Source organism: Lactuca virosa, chromosome 5 (genome assembly GCF_052849685.1).
Source record: "Lactuca virosa cultivar CGN04683 chromosome 5, Lactuca_virosa_CGN04683_v6, whole genome shotgun sequence".
Lineage (NCBI taxonomy): Eukaryota > Viridiplantae > Streptophyta > Magnoliopsida > Asterales > Asteraceae > Lactuca > Lactuca virosa.
The window spans coordinates 320,266,982-320,275,923 of record NC_136430.1 but is presented as its reverse complement, the minus strand read 5'-3'; the positions used below and the strand labels follow the sequence as shown (position 1 = coordinate 320,275,923).

The 8,942-nt window shown below is 30.1% G+C and overlaps 1 pseudogene; it reads right to left on the bottom strand.

Moving 5' to 3' along the window:
* Positions 1-7,317: 7,317 nt before the first annotated feature.
* LOC145113139 (protein RMD5 homolog pseudogene) lies at positions 7,318-8,475 on the bottom strand (annotated as a pseudogene).
* Positions 8,476-8,942: the final 467 nt, after the last annotated feature.

The following is an 8,942-nucleotide window of genomic DNA, read 5'->3' as shown; positions in this document are numbered from 1 at the left end:
ATTAATACTTGTCTTGGTCTTTATTAAATGCATGTTTTTTTTTTTGGAACAACAAATCTATTCTACACTTAAATTATTCTTAAATTTCCACAAGGCAAATCTATTCTACTCCTAGATTACTCTTAAATCTCCACAAATCTATTTTACTCCTAAATTACTCCTATTTTTTGGAACAACAAATCTCTTCTAGTGTTCTACTCCTAAATTACTCCTAAATCTCCACTTATCTCCCTAATGGGATTTGAACCCTAGACCTTAAGAAGGAAAGACAACACCGGATACCGTTGAACTAAAAGCCCTTTGGTTCTCCTCCTCTAGCTACCATGTGATTAATAAAGCTACATCTTTCGGTTTGAGGAATTTGTGTGTGTTTGTAAATAAAATGTAACATAATATGCAAATCACGTTAAAGATATTGTTTATCAAGAGTTTTGATCAAATTCATCCTTATGATTACGAAATAAGTTTCCACACGCATCTATAAAGTTACGTCTAAGCCCATGTAATATATATTTTTTTGGAAACGGCAAATAATATTAAAATGAAAGACCACGATTAGCAAGTGATTAAGAACGTGGCCAAAGTCTAGTAGAGAGGTACAGAAAACAAAACAACAGGAAATTAACAATGAAAATGACTAAAAGGCGAGGAACTCCATTAAATCAAGCTCCTACACCCCTGAGGACTCTTGTCATTCTCAATCTATTGGCTTTCCAATTCTAACACTAAATCTTATTTTTTCAACCTTCATCTTCACTTCTTTGTATTATTTTTGAATAAACGATACCGCCTGTATGCTTATGTGGAAGTACTATCGGCGGTGTACACTGCTTCTAATTGTATTATTGTCGGCGGTATATTACCGGAGGCAAACCTTCACCGCTGAAAAATTGGACCATTTGAACGACCATTTGTACTATAGCTGTTAGAGTGTCTTTATCATTTCTTTTTTTCTTTTTTCTTTTTTCAAATTATATATATATATATATATATATATATATATATATATATATATATATATATATATATATATATATATATATATATATATATATATAGAGAGAGAGAGAGAGAGACATTTAACCTTCAATTCATTAAAAAACCTTATTCTCTCAAAATGTCTTCCAACAACCAAAATAATCTAACTCCTCCAACCCAATTGTAGTCTTTGGTTACGATCCCACATCACCATCACCTTACCTGCCACAAATCAATCCACCAATTTTCTCTCAAAATCAAAGGTTTGTAGGTGGTGTTCCGATTCTCAACCGCCTTTCACACCCTCAACTGAAAATCTTTCTGATTTCGAACCCAAACAACAAGTTCCACCAAAAAGAAAACGGAAGGCCGAAAGTAGAAGATCGAGTCAAACAGAAGAAACAAAATTAGCAAATGCATGGGTCGACATACCTGAAGATAACGCCACCGAGAAGAGCCAATCGTGTGAGTAATTTTGGATACGTGTTACGGAACGGTTTTGTAAGGGTATGGGTTGAAGTCCAGATTATCAGACGCATGACTAATGTAACTCAAAATGGAATATTGTAAACAAAGTCGTCATGAATTGAAACAAATTTTACACAAACTTTGAAAAGCAATGGGCTAGCAGAGAAAGTGAGGTTGGTTTGTTGAAAAAAACGAATGCGACATTCTAAGATGACATGTTAAAATCTTTTAAGTTAATGCATGTGTGGGATGTTGTAAAAAAATATTAGGTGAGAGGACTTTGGAACACATGAAGACATTTCCAATCCGTTAAAAAGTAGCAAAACATCTTCATATTCGTGCTCACAACAAATGTCATCGGATGGTCATATCAACGTTGATCTTAATGATAATAATGACGACATTGAAGAAATACGTCCGCCTCCTTGTACCATGGGAAGGGACAAAGCAAAAAATCTAGCAAAAGGAAAATGAAAAGCGACATCTTCAAATTCGTCGGTCGGAAGCAGACGGCCAACCAAATCGGAGGAAATGATGGCGCAAATGACATAATTGAATACAACTTTGGTGAAACATATGGTTGAAACCGTCCGACTCATGGAATAATTCATGTTAATACAAGATGTGAAACACCTCGACCCTAAAGTTCAAGAAGCGACTAAGGCTGCCAAAGAGTCTATTTGAGAAAAATATAATCTACAACTCAAATGAAATTTCAATGTTATGTTTTTTTTTCTAGGTTTTTATTGTAATTTTTAATTTCATGTTATTTTTTTTAGGTTTTTAATGTAATTTTTAATTTTTTTTCTAGGTTTGTAAAATGCAATTTTTAATTTCATGTTACTTTTAATTAATATTAATGGTTTTTATAAAAAAAAGTTCATATTTTTTTATGAACTAAAAAAAAGTTCAGAAGTAAACCATGTTGGATTAAGGTGTCTAAGATCCTAACTAAATTTATATACTTTTGATGAATAAAAATAAAGTCTTTTTTTTAGCTGCCGTCAAAACTAGGAAATAGTTTGGATTGATAAAAGAAAAGAGATAAATGGTTTATTGATATGTTATATGATTAATATATTAATTAGAAATAGTAATAGATAATCAAGAATTAATCAAAATTAATTTAAAATTAATTATGGGTTAACTAGAATTAATTAAAGGTATAAGGACAGAACTGCAATTGTTTAATAGTTGAACAAAAAAGAGGATCTAGAATCCTCCTACCCTTGGACGGTTTTGGAGGCTCTTGATAGAGCTTCTGGAGCCTCCAACTGATAAAAGAAAATTAGATAAATACCAATTTGAAATATTATTATTTTAAGCTAAGATCTAGGATTTTTGAGATTATCAAGCAGCTATATAAATGGACATACCCCTAGGTATTTTCGGCCTAAGCATACCATAAGAGAAAATCTAAATTTTCTCTCATCTCTCCCCTCTCTCCTTCAGTCTTAGAGTTTCTTGTGTTTTGAGTGTGACACATTAAAGGCGAAGATACTTTTGGAACTAGTTTTTCAAAAAGATTATCAAGAGTTTTTTATTGTCTTAATTCGACTTAAGCAAAATGTATGTAGTTCTATTCATGAAGTTGATTTGATAGGGTTTATAGTTTTTGTTTTATAAGTATGTTCCTATTAATTGAGAAAATACATAGATCCAATTTAGGTTGGATGTATCCTTAAAATTTAAGTGAAATTTTGCATGTACAAATTGATTGTAACCTAAAAACCCTACTAAAACCATCACCACATCTTAGTCATAGACGAAAACTGGTAAAAAAAATCTTATGTAATGCCTATGTGAAATGCTTTTTCCATAGGTAAAACCATTACCACACCATTTAGACTAATACATTAAATTTGGTGTTATTCTATAAATTTACACCAAAAAATATCGAACTTTCACATGACAAGTTTGCTCCCTAACTTTTAGGTTAATACATTTTTATTTTATTTTGCTAGTTACATTATAAATGTAATAATTATTAAATCTTACGTATTAGAATGATATTAATTGATAATAAATATAAAATATAATCTTAAAAACCGAAAAGGTAACTAACAAAATATGTTATGCGAATTTTATTCCAATGCATGAGTGTAGTGCGAACTTTATTTCAGATGTGTATGTAGGGGGTGTTTGGGATTGCTTTTAAACATCAAAAGTCCTTTTTGTAGAAGGACTTTTTGTAAGAGGACTTTTTGTAAAAGAAGCTCTTTAAAAAGTGTTTGGATTATCAAAAGGACTTTTAGCTTAACTTTTACATGTAAAATCACAAAAAGTCAGGTTTTGTGACTTTTTAAAACCCTCATTTTACTCTATGCAAAAAGTCATTTTAAAAAGAACTTTTCTATTACCCAAACATCTTTTTGACTTTTTGAAAAAGTTAAAAGGCAAAAGTCATTCTAAAAGCAATCTCAAACACCCCCATAATATTTTTATAAATGCAAGTGAAATGCTTTCTCAAAAAATGTGTTATAAATGTGATCTTTTTATTTAATAAATGTTTTCTCTTTTTTATAAATGCAAGTGAAATGACTTCTCAAAAATGTTTTATAAATGTGATATATTTATTTAATAATTTTTTTCTCTAATAAAATAACATAATTCGAATTAAGTATATACGAATAATCGATTTGGTATAATTTTGTGTTAATATAATTTATAAAATTATTGTGATAAAAAGGTGCAATGCAAATTTAAAAAAGTTAATAATAATAAATAAATAAATAAACTAATTAATAGAAGGGTTAACGTAACAAATTATGCATCTTTATCTCTTAAATTTCTCTTAACGTATTGTTCCCGAGTTCTACTTAAGGAAAAATATGGAGGGAAAGTGAGGGAAATCGAAGGAAAATCGTGTTCTCAAGTTTTATTAATGGAAGGAAAGTGAGGGGAATGAAATGATTTTGGAGTCATATTTTCCTTCCAAAATTTTCTCTAAAATTGGGTGGATTTTGGAAGAAAGTGAGGGAAAAGAAAATCTTTAAGTTTTATTTTCTTTTCCTCCTAATTCGGGAACACAAAAATTTAAAATTTTCTTTTCATTTCCTTCGAACTCAGGAACACTGAATAACTAAAATTTTTCTTACCCTCCCTTTCTTTCTGTCAATATTTTATTTCCTTTTCATTTATTAAATTAAAAAAAAAAAAAAAAAAACTCAGGAACAAGGCGAGGTCATTTTATCTTTAATTATACTACACGGACTAATAAACTTTGTTTTCGTTTCATTACAATATTAAGTGGATTTCAACTTTATGTGGTATTTCCGGAGGGTTTTTATTATCAAAGTCTCGATAGATCATATATTTAAAGATAAATTGACTATATGAACATAAATAAATATATTATATAATATTGGATGTGGGTTGCCGTTATATAAAGTTTGAAATATCATTTCATGTGGTTGAAATCCACTACAAGAATAGTTGGTATGAGCCAAAACGTCGTAAAAGAGCCGATGTGGCAAAGCCTCAACGTCGTTAAGGCCAAACAAACACCACCCCCATTAGGCGTTAAGGCAACATGCATTGCAGACATAACGTTGTTTAACGGGATGAATTAAGTATGTATGACAGTTCCACACGGTCGATTGCAATAAAAAAAATTATATTTTTTTTTTCATATAAATATAACACAATCCATACATTTTTTAACACACAACTCTTATTATATTTCTTATATTTTTATACAAATTTCCAATAATTTTTTTTTTGTATTATGGATCTATTTGAATAATCATCTGATGATGATATGTTCATCGCAATGATGTACAAGTATTACATTATAGATCTACTAGATGAAGATGTAGCTCATCTACTAACATGAAGCAAAATATTCAATAGAAATCACAAGGAATGAAACAAACGTTTATGTCTTGTAATGTCTTTATTAATATACATGTTATATTTATATTTAAATATGTTTTATTTTAATAGTATGTTTTATAAAATTATAGTTGTTTTTATATTTATTTAAAAGAAAAGAACTCAAAAATAAAAAGAAAAAAAAATGATGACAATAAATTATTATTATTTTTTGGTGTGGAGGTGTGGTGATCATTTCCTATTTAAAATGGTATGATGTTAAGATGACGTCACAATGAGAAGTGGAAATATAAATGATGTTAAGAGGTTTCATAGGCCTAATGTGTAATGAAAATAGGAGAAAACAAAGTTTATTGGTCCTTCAATTATTTTTTTAAATTATGTGTAATGAAATATAAATGATATAATCAAGAGAAAAATTACTTAAACTATGTATTATGGATAAATTGAATAACAACTAGAAATTCCAACTCATTACTCCTTCAATTATTTTTTTAAATTATGGATGATGTGTTTCCCGATAGATTTAACTTCCCTATTTTCATCAATGTTAATGAATAATAGCCATAAAAGAAGATTTGTATTGAGGCAAAAAAAAACACAAAGAAACTACTCTTTTCGTAACACTTTTTTTCCATTCTATGTTAGAAAATGGTGAACACAAAACTATCTCCAAGAATTGGACAAAAATTCAAGTCTTTTGCGACAATTATAAAGGCACTAGACGAATTTCTGCGCGTTGCGCAGCGAAGATTAAAAATATATTGTTAACATATTGAAAACTATATGTTTAAAATGGTTATGTTATTGACATTAACTTTGAGATAATATTTTTACACTAATATATATATATATATATATATATATATATATATATATATATATATATATATATATATATATATAAATCTCTATTATTTTGAACAATAATATTCATTGACATCAACACATATTCCTCATTAAAAGAATTAAATATAATTATCTATTTAGTATTATTTTTAACAATTATTATTATTGATTAATTATATTTTTACTTATGCGATCATTTTCTAATTTCAATAATGATGTTCATTTAAAATACAATTTATTTGTAGCTAAATGTAATTTATAATTTGATTTTATTATCATTTAAAATTGTTATTCATTAGTTTTAAACCACTTATTATTAATAATAAGTTAAAGAAGACTTTTAAGAAACACTTAATATTATTATTAAAATGTGAAACATACACTAAATAATAAAGTGATAAGATAGACAATTTGTATTTCAAAAGAGACTTGCATGGATAATATGATATATCCATGTAATTTGATTTTATTATTTATAATTATTGCTTATTAGTTTTAAAACCACTTGTTATTATTAATAAGTGAAAGAAACTTTTAAAAAACACTTATTGTTATAATTAAAATGTTAAACATATACTAAAATATAAAATGATAAGATAGACAATTTGCATTTTAAAAAAGGCTTACATGTATAATATGGATAATATGACATATCCATGATTTTTAATTAATTATTGTTTTGAAGCATCATGAACATACAAACATGTATACAATAGTTAATTAAATATTATATATATCATCTTCCATAACATATGATCGATAACATGAATCTAATCTAATTTACATTAAAATTTCAACCACGACATACAATGATATTCTTAAAAGAATACTTAAATCAAGAAAATACAAAGAAGAATTAGTATATAACAAACTTACAAATTAAAAACTTCAACATAATAACATGGCTCGAAAAATTGTTCAAAGCCCTCAAACCAACACAAATATATTATATAAGTTATAAAACCTTTGATTTGTTAATCATTATTAAGAGACTTTTGAGTGGTATTCATTAAAATATGAGGTTTTAAATGCATGAGGTGTTTGCAAATTTTTACGGGGGTTTCAAATGCATAAGGTTCAAGAAAAAATGCTAGTTTTATAAGTATGTATGATAGTATGTACGATGTTATACGATACAATGTCCCTAATCCGCTCCAAACAACAAAATCATCGACTCAAATCCAACATTTACAAAAACAATTGCCGGCACTGAGCAGCCGACACATCAAGAACACAACAAGTCGGACATTTAAACACCTGTCTCCATTGGTTCGACACATTCCTAATGAATTGCCAACTAAAAACATGACCACAAGGCAACATCACCGCCGGATTCTTTTTATCGCTTTGTTCCCAGGTCACCGGACAAACAAAAACCGAATGAAACTGAAACTCTTTTCCCAACTCCACATCCACCGGAGGCTCCTTCATTGCCGCCCATTCCTCCCTACTGATCACCGCCAGATTAGCAAACTCCAAAAAGGTCGGCAGCCCTTGAGCTCCGGCCTCCACAGCCACCGCCAAAGGGTTCTTCAAGGACATCCCCATCGAACTATAGAATTGGACCATCAGCTCTTGGCTCACCTCCGTCCATTTTTCCGGCGATAGTAAGTCGGAATATGGTGAAGTTTCGAGATCTCCCGGCCATAATAAGCAGCCCGTGATTTGTAAAAACTCATTACTGCGAATTGAAACAAATGGGGAAAGGTGAGTTTGGGCAAAGTTGTTTGCCTCCGATCGGTTTGCTTTAAAAATCTCCAAGAATTGAAGTCGCCGGAGGTCAAACTCAAGCTTTGACCCAGCCTGGTGAAGTTTCTGACGGTTAACACACATCCAACTCAGAGCAGGTTCCAGATTTCTAGCTTTCAATGCGTCAAGAATCTCATGCATTTCTGAATATTTACTTCTTACCCGAAAAATATCGGGTTCTTGAGATTCGTTTAACAAAATATCTGCGACATCAAAGAGACGTTCATGGTAAAGTAGGTTTAGAATGATTTGGTTGACTGTATGCGAGTCAAACTCCACGTTCATGTATGCTTTTGATATATCTGTCTCAAAGAATTTGCCCAAGATTTTTGGGTAGTTTTCAAGATCAACTTTTAGGTCCTTCTTCACCATCTTTAACTGTTCTTTTACACTATATGCAGCGAGCTTGTCTATCAGGTGCTTGATCACTGATTTATGATCGATAGAGGAGGTGTCGTCGGCTGCAGATTGAAGGTCGGTGATTGCGCTATTAATTTCATCTTCAACCTTATCAATCAGTTGGTGGTATTTAGTCGTGGATAGTTCTTGTTTCTCGGCAACTCGATCAAATTCTTGTCTAAGGCTTTTCAGATCCATTTAAACCGACAAATTTTCTGCAAAAGAATTAGACGCGCAAATTTTCAGGTCCAAAAGATTGAATATCAAGGAGACGAAATCCAAAATTCTTCAGTAAGTTCGCTCGAATTTTGATGCGAACGATCTAAATTGCAACGCTAATACATCTGATGACAAAGGAACAATGAAAATGAAATCGTATGAACATATAAACTGTTATCGATCGTATAAAAGAATAAAATGCAGATCGAAACGAGAATTAGTTACCTCTTTAACAGTTCAGCACGTCACAAGATATTTCAGAAATCCCTGTGATAATTCAGACAAATAGAGGATTAGAGGTGGAACATTATGAAATCAAACTTCAGAACATGCAATGATGCAGATATAGGATATACGGAAGGAATTATGTTCTCTTTTTCATATCAAGAATCATGAAGGATCAAAGAAAGAAATTAGGGTTTAGCGTTGCATTAGAACTTACTGTA